Source organism: Alligator sinensis, unplaced genomic scaffold (assembly GCF_000455745.1).
Source record: "Alligator sinensis unplaced genomic scaffold, ASM45574v1 scaffold910_1, whole genome shotgun sequence".
In the NCBI taxonomy this organism is placed as follows: Eukaryota; Metazoa; Chordata; order Crocodylia; family Alligatoridae; genus Alligator; species Alligator sinensis.
This window is the reverse complement of record NW_005842748.1, coordinates 13547-32806: the sequence shown is the minus strand read 5'-3', so window position 1 is coordinate 32806 and position 19260 is coordinate 13547. Positions and strand designations below refer to the sequence as shown.

At 40.8% G+C, this 19260-nt stretch overlaps 1 long non-coding RNA gene across 4 annotated transcripts in view; it reads left to right on the top strand.

Moving 5' to 3' along the window:
• The window catches only part of LOC112552077, a 40604-nt gene extending 22254 nt beyond the window's left edge, over window positions 1-18350 (top strand). The window contains exons 1-5 of one of the 4 annotated variants that reach the window (XR_003096417.1): window positions 780-5435; window positions 8478-8559; window positions 15875-15989; window positions 16199-16692; window positions 17217-18350. This is a non-coding gene — a long non-coding RNA (uncharacterized LOC112552077). The other 3 variants (XR_003096416.1, XR_003096415.1, XR_003096418.1) reach the window with 3 other exon arrangements.
• The last annotated feature ends 910 nt before the right edge of the window (window positions 18351-19260 follow it).

Here is a 19260-nt window from a genome sequence, read left to right as displayed (position 1 = left end):
CCTGCTATTGCAGTAGTAGCACCCTTGTCTCCTCTGCTTTTTACCAATGGCATATTATAATACATTTTTGTTTGCTTTTTTTATTTATGTATTTTCATAGGGTGCTTTATGCCTGTGGTATAAGAGTAGGGTCAGAGTAAACAAACTTTTGGAAGCTTTGAACATATATTTGCCAGAAACCTCAAGGGACTGGACCTTATGGCCCTGCTAGCCTCTTCTAATACTACATCCTGACCTGGGCCATCTGATCTTAAACTGTATGAAACTTGGAAATCCAGGGTCATCTCTGAAGGGTATGGTGACAACTAAGATCCCAAGAGAAATTTTAAACAAAAGCAGAGTATTAGAAAATGGGCTGGATTCTCTGCTCATCTCTTCCGGTTTTACACCAGGGTAAGTCCATTTGCCATCAGTGGATTTACTCTGTTACATGCCAGCATAAATGGGAAACAAGCTTCCACAGCCTTCTTGAAGTGTGGGTCCCAAAACTGGACACACAACTCCAGGTGAGGTCTCACCAGTGCTGAACAGAGTGGAAGAATCACTTTCCTTAATTTGCAAGTGAGACACTTTTCTACGTAGTACCTCCTCCCACTTGTCAATGTACCTCTACCAACATCCAATTTCAGCTCTTATTCCTGTTGGAGGAAAGTTTTGAACAGCTCCTAAATCTATCCTTGCACCTGCCCTTTCACCACATTGTTTGACTTGTAGATCATCTTTACACATGTTCTGGTGTGGTGGTGGTGGGGGGGGGGGAGGGGGACACTTTAATTAGAGTGGCTCTGAGGGCTGCTTTAATTAAAGCGCCCACAGTGTCACATGTATTTAGTGTTCCATACTTTGAAATGGCGGCACCCCTGCTGCCATTTTGAAGCATGGGGATATTGAATACATGTGATATGGAGGCTGCTGGAGCGTGCTAATTAGCATGCATTGGAGCAGATGTCCAGCACGTGCATAGATGCTCATAGGTTCTTTCTCCCTGGGCTTTCTGGGAGGAACAAACAAGTGAAAGGTGCTTGAATAAGGTCAGGGGTATAAGGGAGATGAGGAAGAACCTCAGATCCAAGGCTTTTGAAGGTTTCCATGACCACATGAACAGTAGGTCATGGACCTACTGTTTTGTCATGGAGGAGGAGTATTCCTTTTGTCAGCATGCCACATAGATTCCCTCTGAGCAACATTTTTTTGTTCACATCTTGCATAAAAAATCTTTCACAAGGAAACTGTTAGTATCCCAGAAAACCATCAGAAGGACTTTGTTGCCTTTCACACCCTTTGTCACAAAAATGGCTCAGGGAATGCACCTCTTCCTTGGTACAGTCAAAAGCTGTAGTTATCCTTTTTGGTACTGTGCAAAGGCACACAGCAGAAAAGTCCACAATTGCCATTGCACTGTTTCTCTGGCACAGACATTCAGACATGTGGTGCTACATACTGATTGTATTTCCTGTGTTACAACTGCTGATGTCCTGCTGGTTTCATTTTTTTTTTTTTTTAACTGTTTCTCATATGTCAGGCAGGAAGATGAAGCAGATCCAGTAGTTCTTTCCCATCCTCAATTTCTAGGGATCCTTACTTAGCTCCCATTGGAAGAAAGGATAGGATAAGTTGAAATTCTTTATAAAGGGTCAAACAAATTAGTGTTCCAGGGGGCAGCTGCATTCGAGTCTGGTTTTCATTCCAAAGCAAATGGTTATTATTCTCAGCAAGCCAGAGAGGTGTGAGCACGTCGTGCTCTTTGGATCTGTATCAGTAACAAATAACATGCCATAGAGGTGGAACAGGCAATTTCTAGGGCAATATATTATTCAGGGAAGTAAAACATGGATTAGTGAAATGATTTTGAGAGTTACGATGGGGGTGGGAGGAGTAGGCGCTTCCCTGTAAAATCACCAGAGCCCATGTTACTTGCCTGGGGAATGCTGGGGAAATGCCCATAAAATCTATTAATCTGCAACTAATTAGGAGATTAGGGAGTCAGCTTTTGAAGGTCTAGAAGAGTAATCTTGGAAAGAATCTGGAGGAAGGCTCTCACATCAGGGGAGCATCAGGAGCAGGTGCTTTACAGTCAAGAAAAATCAAAAGCCTGAGCATTATGGAAGATTTATATAGACAAGGGCCAGAGTTTGAATCTCACTGCCAGCTAGTGCATCCCAGTTGATTTCAATACTCAAAGGGAAACATATATTCCTATTTTTGTAATAATTTTTCTACTTAGTGACACAGAGATTTACTGTAAGTGTTCAAGAGGAATCCAGACAAAATTAAAAAATTAAGGAACCAATTTATTTCTCATCAGGCACTGTCCCTTCAAGGGAGGACTAATTATGGTTATTCCTGACAAGACAACATGAGTTTGACTCAGTTCTGTTTGGGGTTTTTTTTTTGTAGTATTAAAGGAATATGCTTTTGGGTCATACTAAACCATACATTGTTTATGCAATATTACCTCTGAAAAGGAGTTGGAAGCAATGAATCCTTCTATCTTTGGAGAAAAAAACAGGGTAAGATTCTTCTTTTGGCTTGTGACTTGAAATACTGGGAGAATAACTGAAAAAAAGGGAACTGGACAATGGTAAGAGAGGGTGGAAGATGACTTGAAACATGTTTGGCTTGGGAGATAGAACTGTGTACAAATATTATTAGCATAAAAATCTTAGAAATGTGTTATGCCTTTCAAAACTGATTACGCTTTTGTTTTCCACATGATCTCGGTGTTTTGTTGCCCCATGGACCCTGCTTCGTTTGTGCTTGGCACGGGAAGTAAGTTACTCTACTTTTGTGGAGCTGGCCTATGTGTTCTCCCCCACCTTGACCCTGATTTGTCTTAGTTTTATGTGGCAAGCAGAGGTGAGGTGCAGCAAAGGCTCTCATCCTTCAGTTCCTTCCTTTCCCACTTGCTTGCAGGGGAATATTGACCATGCAGTCCCTAGTTCTGGAAACACCATTTGAGCAGCCCTTACTTGGGCAAGTAAAGGGAGCTGGGCTTACTTCATTGTGGACTACTAGGATTGCTTTTATAAGAGATGATCCACATTGATCAGCAGAGTTTCAAGGCGCTACGGACAACATCCCAGCCCCAGTCCCTTCGTCTTGTTTTAGTACCATAAAAGGGCTGTAAAGATGTACCAGGTGGGCATCTGAGAGACTCTTTCTTCATACAGCTGGGCCACATTGGAAGATCAGGACCAGCATGTTTTATTATTAGAATTCCTTTAATGGTTCTTGCTAGTATGTTTCATATATGGAATCTGTTGTGTGAATTGTTCTGTTGATCACTGGGAACAGGTGGGGGAGGGAAGAAATATATAAAAATCTATTTATAAAGGAAAAAAATAGAGTTAGACAATGAACTGTTAACTGTAGGTTCACCTGCTCCCACTGAAATCAACTGAGCTCTGGAAAAGGGACACCATTGAATCTATATGTCTACGGTTTATTTTCATATAATATGCAATCCTAACTATAACTTTAAAGGGAGAAATATTATCTGATTTAGAGCCCACTCTAGCTCCCAAAGAAGTCAGAGGAAATCTTTTTCTTTTTTTTTTTTTTTTTTGGTGGCATGTGGATCAGGTCCATGTGGAAAAAAATCTAAAATGGCTTGTCTAAAGGGTACAGAAGTTGGGTAGATTTGATAAAGAGAACAGTGGAACTGGAGACCTGATGGGGAAAAATTAGGTGGAAAAATATGTGATTATATATATAAAGCAGTAGCCCAAGCAACCATATGGTGAGAAGGCATGTGCCACACTGGATCAAAGGGGAAAGTCTAGCATTAGATTAAAGGGGGAATAACTGCAGGCAGCCAGTGAGTTTTATAACAGAGTTGATAATAATACACAGCACAGGAAGGAAAGAGCAAGGAATAGACATGAGCATAAAACAGAAATAAAAAGGATTATTTGATCCCTCTGGCTTCCCCCCCCCCCATATAATGGAATTTATTTTATCACCCACCTTCTTCAGTTCACCTTCACTTTCATCTTCCTCTCCTCTAATAGTTTCCTAGACTCTTTACCCTGAAACTAAATTTGCCCTCCCCACTTCATTTAAAAAATGTAATACAGTGCATGCATCTTCCTCAGGTGCAGCTTGTAAGCATGAAACATCTGAAGTGTCAGTTCTACTAGGCAACACTTGCATGACAGGAGATGTGATTGTGGGATCACGTATTAGATCCCATTGTGCCTTATTTCCTATGCAGAGGAAGCCCAAACCCAGGCTCCCTCTGCACTGGCAAGCTCTCATGGCTGGGAGCCCCTTCAGGTGAGCTCAGCTGCGGCAATCTCCCCACCTCAGGGGTGCATGAAACCCCTGGGGCAAGGAGATTGTAGCTGTGCCCTGGGGCTGCCAGGACCCAGCTGGGCCCCAACACCAGGAGACATAGTGAGGGGACACAGACTCTGCTGTGGGGTGCTGCTGGGATGGAGAGTCCTCAGCTTCTGGGGTCTGAAAGTCCCCAGCAGTTGTGGGGCTCACAGCCCTAGCTGGGCAAGATGCATCCCTGTGGCTGGGAGCACACAGCTAATGGGGCTCCCAGCCACAGGGGAGACCCTGCTACACGTGCAAATTAAAGATGGGTAGCAAACAGCTATAAAGTTAGGACACATTCTTGAGGTCTAATTTTAGCTTGTTGGACCTTTTCATGGCATGATAGGTACTTTGCAAGTATAGTTGGCCTTGAGGTAATTGGGCAATACCTATAATGTGTAGAGGGGGCCTTAGAGATTATCTCATTCAGAGAGGCATGAGTTTTTGTAAGCAACAGCCTTCATCAGATGTTACTGGACTTGAAGAAAGCAGGGGTACTAAAGAGAAAGGAAGAAAGTCATTAAAATACAAAGGATAGGAAAGTGTTCTGCCATAGGCTTTTGTGTCTTTCTGGAACTGGTTTCTATCACGTAGGGATTTCCCTACTTGCCCAATGTGGACAGCAGTGGGGCACTGTGAGCTAGTGATAGGGCATATGATGTTGGTGGAGAAGCAGGGGCTTGTGCTACATGGTTGCATTGTGTTGAAATGTTGTGTCAGTGCTGATGGGGTGACAGGACTACTGTAATGTACAAACACTATCATTGAAAGGGCCTCTGTACTGATATGGTAGTACTTATGACCGCATCTCTGACAGCGTGACTCAGTCTCTGTTGCTGCATTATCTGCTACATGAACCTTGCAAAGAAAATGAGGGGCCTGCTGGGGAAACTAGGATTTGAGGTTCATCTTTTACTCTGAAGAGATGGTGGCTTGTGAGGTCCAGCAGCCCAGAGAGGGTTAATGAAAGACCTGATTACCTCCCTCAGCTGTGACCAGACAGCCCATTTGAAGCAGCTGCTGAAAAAACTGCAACCCAAGCAAGATAGGGAGAGGCTGGCTGAGGTAAACTGTGGAAGGAGCAGTGCAATGAGAGAGGCTGATGAGCATGAAAGGTAAGAAACAGCATGGGGAAAAGCATGAGTCAAAAAGGGAGTAGTACTTAGCTGCTTAGCTACCTCTGTGATGCATCTGAGGTGCAGGAGTGTAGCTGATTTAGCTAGAAGATCTCTTAAGCCAGCTTTGCTGTCAACTGTATTCATATTTGTTGGGGTAAGGGGAAGGTGAAGAGATTTTATTGTGGAGTGGATCTTGGACCATGAATTCCCTCTGTGGGGGAAGGCTTTTTTGAGATGATTGTTTCATAAATTGTATGTCTCTTAGGTAAGTAAAAGATGAGACTTGAGTGATTGTATTTCTGTCTATTGTAGTGGGATTTGATCTCAAATAAGAGTGTAACACTCAGAAGGGAACGCCAGGGTTAGAATTACCTGTGCCGCCTTTTGTGAGTGGACTGCTCAGGGAAGAAGAGGTGTAATTACAGAAGCAAAGTTATGTGCACTCTGAAAATAAAGAGATGAACTTTAATTGAGCAAAATCCAGGACATGATCCCAGATGCTCCCCAAGTTCTCTGGGACTAGAATTAATCCACACTACTTCCAGTTAAAGTAGTGGAGGTGCTATGGGTCCGGTGCTATGGGTTGGCTAATTAGCTAAGGTGATCAAGGACAAATTTTTCAAACTTGGAACAGAAAAGCTCAGGGTCAGGTGCTCCACCCCTAAATATGGGACTGTCTCAGCAAAATCAAGATGATTGATTACTTTATCTCATGGGGTTTAGTGATAATGGGGCTTATATAAGGGTGTGTGTGTGCGTGCATACATGTTTTGTGTTCTTAAATATCAAGTCTAATAAACTTCCACATTTAAAATGGCTCATGGAAATGTAACAAGAACATCATCAGATCCATTCTACCCATAAGGTGCAAAGCCTTTGACTGGTCATTCCCTGACAGTGTTGGTCACTGATTCCAAAAGGTTTGGGAGCTAGAATTTCCCATAGGAAGGGAAATCATGGCAGACTAGTGGGTTACACTTCTGCATCTTACATTAGGACACCTGCCTGAGAAACTAAACTACAGCTGCCACCTGGGTTCTGTCATTCCTGTGGCTTTTTGCTGTATTGCTAGCAGTACTGCATTCCAGTCAGGGAAGAGATGGTGGAGAAAGGCATTGACTTTACTCCTCTGTGTAACATGAAGTGTTTTTATTAAGCATCTTTTTCCTTATGGAAGCAGTACTATAATTTCAATGTTATAGTTCATGAAGTCCTATTGAAAATACAAGTTTTGTACATTGCACTATGCCATATTTGGTTCAACTGCTTTAATTTTTAGAGACTGTAAATCTGTTGCATACCACAAGAGGGCAGCACATGATAAATAGTCTGGTTTTTCACCCCTGCCAACCTACACACTGAGAATTTGCAGCTCCCATTGATTTTGGTAGTAGTGAACAGTGAACACTGAGCACTTCTAAAAACCAAGCCGTGAGTACGTCCAGATTTGTTTGTGATTTGTTTGAAAGAGTGCCACGGTCTTAGGCAAATTGTTGACATGTTTTACATGCTGAAAAACACCACCTTTTAGAAACTGGAGTAATTTAAAAATTCCACAGTGATGGTAGTTCACTTTTATTCTAAAGTACAAAGCCTTATGCGTGGGAATATGTGTGTTTTAACAAAGAACAAGTGTGTTTTACATCTCTCTGAGTGATTCAAACAGGTTAAAGTTCAGTGTATTAATGTTCTGGTACTTCAGCTCTGTGAATAGGAGCCATTCTGTAGAATTGGTAAAATGAATTTGCTAGTGTTATCCTAATCCTTGTTTTAGGGGCATGGAAAAGCCAAATGCGATAGGGATCAAGTGCAGAGCTACATAGCATCTGCCTAGTGTAGTATTAATAATAGTGATGTCTTACATTTGTTCCTGTTTGCTCTGCAGCAAACCTTATGGTGTTTACTGGTGATGATATGTGGGGATGAGATGTGAAAATCGCTCAATCGTTCAACCCAGAACTTAAGTTTTAAACTTAACATCTTAGCTGAATTTAGTAGGCGCACACACCAAAATAGTGCCCAGTCTACGACAAACACTATACATTTCTAATCTTAAATATTTTTTCTTTGGCTTCAAAATACCCGGACTATAAATTGCCAATGATCTTGACAGATGCTGTCCAATCAAATGAACTAATAAACCCTATCTAAGTTAGGGGCTCCAAAAGAACATTACTGTTTATAAATAAAATTATGCCATGCTAATTTTTTGTGACTTGCAGAACAGGAGGCTTCTTCTGGAAATTTGCTGGAAAATAGGGTTCTAGTATAACTTGTATAAATGCAAACTGTCAATCTACTGCATAAAAGCTGAGCAAAGTTTTGGGAGCAAATTGTTTATTTACTGAAAAAGGGAAGTTTTGGGGTAACCAAAGCTACGCACAGATTCAGGTTATATTTAGTAAATACCATGAATGGAAAAATGAGAGACATTGATTTTTTTAAAATTCTATTTGGTTTCAGCATTTTCAGAACATAATGTTTTGGCTTTTCATTTTGAAATTTGAGGGCCAATTTAATTCTAAAGAAATTGGGTTAAGGCAGGGGGAAGGATAAGCTGCTCTCTTTTCTCCTTTTTTTCTCCCTCAGACGCAGTTTTCATTTTTGGGTTGATGTGAAACACTCTTTTTGCTGATACAGTTGTCAGTGCAAAACTATCATTTATTTCCACAACTATAATTATAAGATGCTGCAAGTCTGTATAGTACCAGTTTCTACTGAATTGCTTCAAGCAGGGATCATTGTGTTTTATAGGACTCTTATAAAACTACTAGTGTTTGTCGTTAACTTGGAGAACATGAGGCCTTGAGTTCTTATCCTGGTGATGCGGTAAATATCAAAGCCAACCATGTTGACAACTGTGAGGTTGCTAGGAGGCTCTGGTTTTGTTACAGTATAAATAAGTGTCGTGTAACTACAGGAAGAGTTCTTGTTATGGTCTCCCTCCAAGTTTATTGGCAAAGTCTCTGAGGGCTGAATTCCATCTGTCTCACAGGAGAACATAATTCTTTGTGTCTGTGTTTTATTGTACCCTTTTAGGAAAGTTGCAGTGATTCATGAGGAAGGGTGATTTCTCTATTAAAGAGTACCCTCAGAGTGCATGAGCAGCACCATATCAATAGTAAGTACTGTATGCTAAAATAATTTTACTTTTGAACTTAATCAGTAACCAATTGAGAGGAACCATCTCCAGGAATGACAGGGTAGCTCATTCTCTATGCACATTCAGAGCTGCATTTCTCTGCAGGCACTGCCAGCCAAGCAGCCAGAAAGCCATGGATAACTGTCTTGCAGAGAGGGCTTGAGAGCACCAGTTCCTCTAGTACAGGCCACCAGTGGCTATCTTTTACTTACAGCAGTGACTGACCTTTGCTAGATTATAAAATATGTACCAAAGAAGAGCAAAAATAGTATGTAGAAGAGCAGGACCTCATTGGAAAATAAGAGCCATTAATATTGACTGAAAAAGTGGTGGCGGTCACAGGACAGGTATCCTGGGGCGTTCCTTGGGTGAATTTTCCTGGACTTTGGCCTAGAAAAGAGCTTTGGTTTGAGATGATCTTTAGTAGAACTGGTTGGAAAACTGTCAAAGATTGGAAAAAATATTTTGTATATGGGAAGACCGTGACCAACTTACCAGTCTCACCACTCATCTTGGGGTTGGATTCTCAGCAAAGTACTGTATTTTCTGGCAGATCACACTCCCCTAAATAAAGCACATGCTTTGCTTTTGGAAGGCAGAATGTAAGAAATAAAGATCTTTGCGGGGTGGCCAACGGTGTGACAGAGTAAGTTCTGGAAACATATGGTGTGTGTAGACAAAATGGGGGCCCTAAATTGAAGCAGTGGGTTTTAAAAAACACTTCAATTTAGGGCTGATTAAACCCCTGTGTCGTACACACACCCCACTGACTTACCTGCCTCTCTGGTGGGGAGGGGAGGGCAGAGTGGTCCCTGGGCTGCAGGGGGGTGGGGGCTGGTGCTTCCCTCTGCGGCAGCAGTGGCCACCCCCCGGCAGCACCTGCCCATGGGCACCCTGCTCGGGCAGTCCCTAGCGCTGGAGGGAAGCACTGGGCCCCGTGCAGCTCAGGAAGACAGGTGCTGGGGGGGTAAGATCAGGCTCATCACTTTTCTTGGGCAGAGCCTGCTTTCCTGAGCTGCTGCCAGGCTGCTTGTAGGGCTTCCTGCAGAGCTGTGGAGCTGCCCAGAGCCCCGTGCTTCACTCTGACGATGATGGGGCAGCAAACTAAAACTCCTCAAAGAAAATTTAGTTTGCTGCACCCCCAAGTCATTTAAGGCACATTACACCACCAAATTTCCTACAGCAGCTGGAATTAATGCACAATATGACACCAAAGCATGCAAACACTGACATCATTAAAGTGGTGCAAAAGCACTTAGCCCGCGTTAAAGTGTCTTGCACACACAGCTCTTTGTTTCATTTACACATGGCCATAGTGCACAGCAAGTATAGCATCCCAGGAGATAGTCTGGGTGAGGCAGAAGGAACTTTCTGGCGTGGCAGGACAAAAACAAGATTAGGAAGGGGAGTAGTGAGATTGTTCCTTTTTTTTTTTTTTTTTTTTTTGTACTATAAATAGCTCTTTATATAAGTTCCTGTAAATCATCAAGTGTTGTTTCCACACCCCAAGCCTCATCTAGATACTACAGATTCCATGCAGAAGTTTGCTTGGTCTGGTGAGTTCAAAGTGCTCAGGCTGTGAGAGGATTAAAACTGAACTCCACCCCTTCTGCTTTCAGAGCCACATAGAAACAGTAGCCATCTTGGTGGCCATGAGTTATGACATCTATTTTTTCTATGCCCCAATGCTTCTATTTCAGCAAAGAAAATAATCTTTCCTATGTAAGATATGCATCCCACCTGTGGAGGGCTGATCTGGGGGGAAAGGGTGCATGCGCTATGCAAGTAAATATGGTATGTGAACATGATGATCCAAGTCAGTGTTAGCATTTATTTAGCTAGATATTCCTAACAATAGAAAAAGATGAAAGGAGAGGAGAGGGTAGGCTTATTTCTTCCCAAGCTATTTATTGTATGGACCACTATTGAGCACTAGAATCAACTTCAAGAATGTACCTCTAATCTCCTCACGTGTCTGGCAACCTCTTCTCTTGGCAGAATTAATGAGGTTGCTCCTTTGACATAGCAGGTAAAGTTTTGCATTTTGGGACCCCTTATTGAAGCAAGGCCTTTCACATTTAGAACCCCAATAAACTGCAGCTTTAAAACTTAGGAATTAATGCAGTGGTTCTCAATGTTTTTAGGCTTAAGGCACCTCTCCATACCTTTTCTGAGGTTCGTGGCCTGTTTTCCAAGAGGTATGTGAAAGGCTGGACTGGGAGAGGCTGTAGCAGGAGAAGGTGCTTTTGCTTGCATTAGGTTTATCTAATAAATCCCGCTTGCCAGTCCGGCCCTACATGCATCTCCTGGAAATAGAAGTGCACTGGGCAGTTTCATCTGGCCACAGGGGTGATAGTGCCACAGAACCTCAGTTGAGAATCACTGAAGTAGAGAGTATGGAGTCCAATCCTAGGACAAACTCCAGGCCCAAATTGCAGTCCCATATTTATTCCTAGACCAGTGATTTTTTTCAACCTTTTTCATTTGAAGACCCCTAACATTTTTTGCATGGTGGTGTGGACCCCTTTGTATTGTAAGTATAGGTATTCACCCAATTTTGATTGATCAGAGTCATCTTTCATGGACCCTTTATGACATAGTTTGGGGGCCCAGGGACCACTGGCTGAAGAGTCACTGCTCTAAATCATGCAATCACATGTAAATCTTTGGCTTGTGATCAGACTGGTGGGGCCTAATCCTATTCACAACCAAGACAGTCAAGGACTATCACTGACTTCAGTGGGAGTTAGTTTATACTGTGTGCTCATAGTTATGGATTGTAAAAGAATTAAGTTTCACATGACCAACCAACAAATAGAAGTCATACACAAAGCCTTTTTTATTACATGAAATAGTTCAACATACTCCATGGTAGTTACAAGTGCATATAATTCATGTTTTGTGGATATCATAACAGTCTGAATATTTTGGCTGGACAGCCAGCGTTCTGACTGAATTCAAGCTAGTGCAACTCATGACATAACAATAAACAGTAAATTACAGTCTACAATGATGTTAGACTAGAGAGCAACAGCATACGGTATTTATTGTCACATCAAAGTATCACAAAGCATGAGAGCCCAAATATTAGAACTATCACTAAAATGGTATTTGTACAACCTTCTCATTTATGTCTAAATGTCAGGATCCTTTCTGGGATCCTGTTACATCAGCAATGAATCTAATCTGTCTCTATTTAGAAGGGAGCCATTTCAATGAAATGGGCAACAGGGAAAAATGTAAACATTTTGATGGTCCTTTGAAAGCCCATTCAGAGAGCACACATCATGTGCCACAAGAAAAGTGCATTTTAACTGGTGTGTCCATTATGGCCAGTTACCACTCAAATTTTCAATCAGAAATTAAGGTCCTGATTTTACATAGCACCAGTTATTAATCTATTTCTGGTGTAAAAAGTTATACAACGTTTTTATTATTATTTTTACTAACTCATAAAACAATAAAAATTAAAAGCTTTCTTTCCTTGGAGGAATAGTGATAAAAAACACCCAACATTTAAACACATTATCTCATATATATATATATATACACAGTATGACAAAAACTAGCAAGGTTTGCATACCTGAACAGACAAGTTTTATTTACAGTTGGATAGGTATCCACAGAAGTAGCAATCAGAATACTTGTATTTGGCTAAAAGTTATATAAAAAAGACAACTTTATTTTTCAAATACTCTCTAAATATATATTAAAAGTATCCAGTATTTCTGTTAGTGCCAGAGTTGGAAGCTCTTTTTCTCATGTTCAAAAAGTGATTTCTGTTATATCAGCTGATGACTGGGGCCAAACTGGCTCCTGCTTGCAGTCAGTGAATGGACTTACATTGACTGCAGTTATAACTGGGTAAGACCCAACAAACTATTGAAGATTTCTGAGAACTGTAGTGGTGCCTCTTTCAGTGTCACAGTCCCCAGGCTGGCAATGTGATAAGTCTAGGCAGACCTTATGTCCATAGAGAGCTCTTTTGACTACACTGAGGGTCTCTGCATGTGGACCCAAGCGCTCTTGTGGTTTAAACTGTAATCACTCTTGGAAAAATGACAGCTTATAGCAGTTGAAGATCTGCCCCCAAGTCCATTTTGTCTGTGGATTCTTTGTTGTCACAGGGACAACACAACGTGCATCACATTGTAGGGGCTATGGTAGTGATGGGGGAAACGTTGTCATATTGGACAAGATAAATAAGTGTTGATAAACAATGACAACAAAAGAGCAGTGTTATGAAAAAGACTTAGAAATTATGGAAATCTACATGCAGTGTGATAAATTAGGACATATCTATGTGAATTTAAAAAATAAATGGAAAGATATCATTTCCATGCTACATCTTATATAGAATCTAAACAATAATAAATGATCTGGTCCATAAAATATAAAAACAATCTATACATTATTTTTGCAACTGTAACTGAATATATATCCTAGAAGCATACGCTTCCCAGAGCAATACAAATACTGCCACTGCTGCTTTCATTCTGTATCATGGATTTGAATACATTGCATATAAACAAAGGCCATCTTAAGTATATAGCCCAGGTTTACTGTACTTTAGAACAAGAATGTTCTTAATGCATTTGGCATTTAATTTCTGTTCCTGCAAGGTAAAATATAAGAAGGATATTTTAGCTATTTAGAAGAATGGTTTCACATGTGTTAAAGTAATGGTGAAAGCAGTACCTCTTTGAGTTAATCTCATCAGATAGAAGAATACAAGACGTCTGTCTTTGCCTGTCTCTTAATCATTTCTCAAATCTGACATGAGATAAATGCTTGCTCTTCCAACATTCTCTTGGACGTCAAGTGAGTTTTGCGGTGTTCTAAGAAGGAAGGTTTGGGCTTATTTTGAAAAAAATGATATTGATATTGATCTTGAATGAATACAAAATACAGTATGTGGCTATATGAAAATGCATAGTTTGTAGTGTACATTCATTCACTAAAGGAAGCTTTTCTCCTTATGCAAGTTAATCACCATCTGTTGGCAACAAAACTGCCTCTTGACAAATCTACAGATCTATTATCAAAATATCTTACACATGAATAGCTACTGCTTAGTATCATTACAAAAGAATTAGCTACATTTTATTCTTCATGACCCTTGTCTCTTTTTTAGATAATTTTAAACATTTTGTCTTTGTAAACTGCTAGATGAACTAAACCTAAAATCCCCAAACCCATTGTATAGGTTTTTTGCAGAGTTTAGGGCATGCCAGCATTTCAGTGTTTAGCTTTGTTTGCCTGAGTTTCACAGCTAACCTGTCCCTCCTAATACAGACAAGTCCTAGAAAAACTTGGTCACAAATATAGCTTATGTGCTAGCTAAAAACTGGTTTGATTTCAAGAAGCAGAAATATTAGCTCTCAGCATACGCTAGCAATGACTGAGCTGTTTTGCTTGATAATACAGCAAAGTCTATTTATCACTTGCATTTCAATGAACCCTTTGGAATCTAGCCTTTTCCTATTAAACACAACTATCCTCCTGAGTGTCCCTGAACATGCAACAGAATTATCTGCTGTGATGGATTGATTTAAGTTCTCAAGCAGAAACTTTTGATTTCAGTAATTTGATTTTAATTTTGTTTTCCATTTGTGCTTTTTAGTTGTTTCTTTTTCTAAACAAAGGTTGATTCTCATTTGGTTGTTAACCATTTAAAATGTGCTAGCCTGCAGCTTAACTATAGCCTTCCTGCTAATTTGGTACAATTCTTTGCTAAGCAAGGAATACTATGTAAGTATATAATCTAAATATTTGTTCAGTTTCTTAATTTTTACTTTTTTAGAACCAAATGTGATAAGCAACACATTTTTGAACTTGTGATTTGTATCACGCTGCCTTTAGATGGAAATTGCAGTTCTATTAAGATGCACATAAAACAGCATTTAAAATTGTAAACTAAAACACTCTTAAATGTGCTTGATACATTAGAAAAAGTTTATCAAAACATTTTGCATTTTAAAGTCTTTGTTTAATAAAGGAATGGTATCCTTGGTAGTTAGTGAACTGAACTGATTTCTGGTTACTGTGTCCTTTAAGATTTTAGAAAGAGCAGACCCCTTCTTTCTCACCTTGTTCATATACTGAAAGAGGAAAACAAATTTTCTCGTCTTTTCAGCTCCCAACAAACGAACTACTACTTGAACTGAACTAGTTGAATAAACTGACAAAGAAAATATTTTCTCTGCATCTGCAGGACAGCCTGCTACTGTTAAGAGCTAGATTTGTATTTCAGCTAGGGACAGAAATTATACATAAACCAGTATGAGTGATCAGAAACTGATTCAAATCTGTAACACAACAGAAGTTCAGTGCACATAAACTGCTTCCAAAGGCCATTTATACACATAGATTTTTTTCTCCACGACGCACTGGAGAGCCGCTGCTTCGGAGTAGACTCAGTTAATTGAGTCTGTTCCACATGTGAGCTGAGGCCAATTGCGCTGCACCGCGTAGTTGTATAAATGGTGAAATGCACGTTGGCGTGCAGAAAACGGCAGTGGTGTGCTTTTGAATTAAAGTACCTTGGAGGTCTTTTAGTTCAAAAGCGTACCACCACCATTTTCTCAGCACTGCTTGCATGTGTAAAAATGCCCAAATGGCCAAAACTGATTTAAGATCAACCTGGATGGATGTAATATCACACTTAACTGATTTAGCTTAAATCGGTTTGTTGAACTTGTCCCAGCTCCCCTCCAGATTCAAGTCAACTTAGTTCCCCAGCATCCCAGGATGCCATTCCCCTACAAACCATACTCACAGGGTGGGTGGGCTAGCTTTGGCCAAGCTATCTGCTCCAGCCCAGCAGGAAGGCGTGCACTAGCACTGGGCCACTGCAAGCATGTGGCTACATTTCTAGAATCAAAAGTGAATGTCTGTTTACTTGCTTATCAGATCAATCTACACAGCTTAGACTAACCTGTGAAGATTGAATCAAATCAGCCTCGGGCTTTTTGACTGTTTGTACTTAGCCTTAAGCAAACTCAGGTTGTGCTGCTTAGTCACGGACATTCACAAATTCAGTAGACTGACTTTGTTTGAAACTTACCAAGCAAGTAGGTTCTGCTTGAATATATTTTTAACTAATTTTAAAACCATGTTAATAGGTTAGGCTTGAATATAGGTTGTCATAGTTTCTAATTTCATTTTAAATAGGTTTTTTTTTTTTGTTTTGTTTTTTTAAAGAATACAACAATTTAAAAATGATTTTTTTGTCTCATCTGTAATCTGCAGAGTTAACAGGGTCTCTTGCTCTTTTCCTCCCCTTTCCTTTAAGCCATGTACAAAACAGATGGAAATGCAGAAAACCAATTCCGTGGCAAACCTGTTCTCTGCACTGCCATGCAGGAAGTCTACTTCAGAGCAATTTCTGCATTACCATTGTTTCTTGGGTAAGTAGAACCTGGGTTTTTGTAGACATGAGTTTTAGCATTTGCAGGGACAGCAATTTTGCCTATGGAGGTGATAGTCCTACTCTGAGATTTCAGCATATTACAAGAGTAGGACCTGTGCCTTGAAAAATTAACTAACACCAAAGATTTAACAAGCGCTGGCTTTAGAGGAAGCTGATCGGGTTGACTGGCTCCTCTCTATCTGTTAGGGCTGAGAGGAAGAAGTCGCATGCATGCAGCTGGAAGGAATTAAGGATTCAGTTTACATCATGTGCAAGAGACTGTAGTATGGATACCAAAAGCAATCTCAAGAACTTTGTCAGAGCCTGGAGTGGTGCCTGCAGGTGCTCTATCAGCTTTTTTACCTCAGGAGCCAACTTTATTCTTGTTTTTCCAGTCACTATAGTCTTTAGCACTTCAGAATCAACCCAGATTGGGTTGGGTAAATAGTTCAACTTAACACTTGTTTCTTATGTTCTACAGTGATTGGGCGGGGGGGGGGGAATCTATTTTGTTTTTATTAAATCATTGGGACAGGGACTTCTTTTGTGTGTTTGAAACATGGGGTTTGCCTCCCTACCCTCAAGCTACACTGGTTCATTAGAGCCATGTTGATTTTCAGGCAACAGTCAATCAGAGTTCCACACACAACTTGATGGAAGAGATTAGATTTTAAGAGTGGAACCTGCATACATTTATTCATGTGAGTAGAGAGTGGTTTTGGGACGACTTAATTCTTATATGAGTAAGGATCTATGGGTTCAGTACCAGAATAACCAGGGCCTTGTCTGTGACCAGAATTGCGTAGGTCTTGTCTATTGAATCTACTAGATTGTAAATGTATTTCAGAAGCCTCATTATGTATAAATGCTTTACAAAAAGTAACTTTTGGTTCTAAATAGTGCATGTGTCATTTGCAGTTAATTTTAGAATGTTTTTAATACCAGGATAAATTTCTAATAAATTACAGGTCAAAGCTCAACAAGTTGCTAGTTAAGAGAACTAGATTAAAAAATCTCTTTTTTTTTTTATTATTGTTTAGTATTTCAAAACACATGGTCATGACGCGTAGAAGATCTATACAAAGAACTGCATTAAGCAGCTTTAATTAAAGCTCCCTCCTTTTATATGGCATGAAAGAAAAAATACAAATTACTTTTTAAATATAAGGTAAAAGCTGGATTGCTTCTTGAAATGCACTTTTAAAATTTCACAATTACTTTATAGACTCTAAAGCAACACTCTACTTTGGGAGGAAACTGATTGGCAATGATGAGCAGAGAGAGATTGACATTTCCCTTTTGTGAAGGAAGACGCCCAAGGGGACACATGGATCTGAATCCTGCAGTACCGACTTTATTAGTAGTTTTGCTTGCATGGGGACTACAAGATTGAGCCTGTGTGTGGCCACTTGGCTTATACTTAAAGCCATTCACTTTCTATATTATAAATATTCTCATTAACTTAATTAAAAATAAATCACTTAATACAGGAAAAAATAAATACAATTAAAAATTATTTATTTTTGTGTATTTTTAAAAGCTTAGTGCAATTTAATATTGAAGCCTCTCAGTGACATCAGGGATTAGATCCTGGAGCCTCTCTGCCACTAGCCAGTGGCTTGAAGGGTGAGAAAGGTGCACTGAAGAGACAGGTGAGAATACCCATCATGGCTGTGAAGCAAGCAGAGGTGCCCTTGGCCATCCTCTCCTGCGTGCCTCAGCTTGCTGGGCTCCAGAGATCTCCAGCCAAGGTACAGGCCCTGGCAGACTTTTAGAATAGACTGCAAATGGGAGAGGAACAGGGAACCCCTGGCCAGGCCCCATTCACTCTCTCTTTCAGCATCCAGTGTCTGCCACTGTGTGACACAGGATACTGGGCAAGATGGATCTGTGGGCTTACACAGTAAATGGCAGTTCTCATATGTCATTTTGTAATAGCTTTAGATTGCCCTTAAATACACCAAAACCCAAACTGGTCCAGGCCATGCTTGGGGGGTACTGAGGTTGTTTAAAACCACCTTTGATCCCCCCAAGTCCTTCTCATCTATGTTTTGTGGAGCTTTGGCATAACAAAGAATCTAGTCCTAGGTTTTATTTTACACACTGTCCTTCCTTCCTCTTTTCCCCCCAGTCAAACTCAGTGTTAATGATAATAATATTAAGATGTCCCAAAGGCATGCAACCAACATTGGGACCCCAGTATGCTAGGCACGGTAGAAATATGAAAATCAATCCTTTCCTTAAAGAGATTCATCTCAGTAAGGTGGTGTCACAACCCAAAGTTGTGATTTTTGTTTTTGTGTGCGCTTTGGCACCACTGAATTATTTTCCCGCCAAATTTGTAGCTTTCTTTGCAGTGTGCATTTCTTTTGCATCTGAGAAATGCTCGTTGCAGAGTTCCCGCCACTTGTATGATAATTTGAGCCCCATTATTGGCTTGCTTGAAATTATGCACACGTGGCGGACACGTGTGGGCTAGTGATTGGCTGCTAGCCGTATAAAAGGCTTGGGTGGTTTCCGCCCAAGTCGGAGTTCGAGAGAGAGAGAGAAAAACCTTCGCCTTGCGTGAAGATCTCTAAGTGCTGCAGATCCTTACGGACCCAACGCATTTCTTAAAAGGCAACAGGGGCCTGATCAGCCTCTGGCCTCTCCCCATCGCCGATTAATTCCTAGACGTATCCCTCTCCCTGCGCGCAAAAGGACCCACGGAGCCTAGCAAACTTCGTGTGAGTGAATTGTGAGTGAATAAACGGACCCACGGAGCTTCAACAACTCCGTGGGAGAGAGCGAGCTTGTCGTAGTCCTCAAATGAGGATTTAATTGGAGCTGTGCCTGGAAAACTGTCCAGCCTACACCACGACCATCTTTGGTGTAAGTAAATAATCTTTAAATCAACCATTACGCATCCGTGACTAGTTCTAGCGTGTTGCCCGTTCTCTCCGACCCCGTGTGCCTGGGCTGCTGGCCACAGCCCGCGTGCGCAAAAGGGCCGCGGATCGCTCCCGGCCCGCACAGGTGGCAGACAAATGGTAGGAGAAAAGCTTGTATTGTCATCTCTATCTGATACCAAGATGCAGAACCACTAAGGGCCAGATCCACAAAAGAATAAACTCGGGTGCCTAGATTTTGCCTGTATCCTATGTTACGTTCTTTAGTCTAAAATTACAATCCTGAACAGACTCCTCCTCCCACTTAATGGAACTTCCTCATAAGTGAACTGCTAAGTTCTTGCTTTTAGGATCTAGCCTGTCTCAAGTAGTACCCCTTGG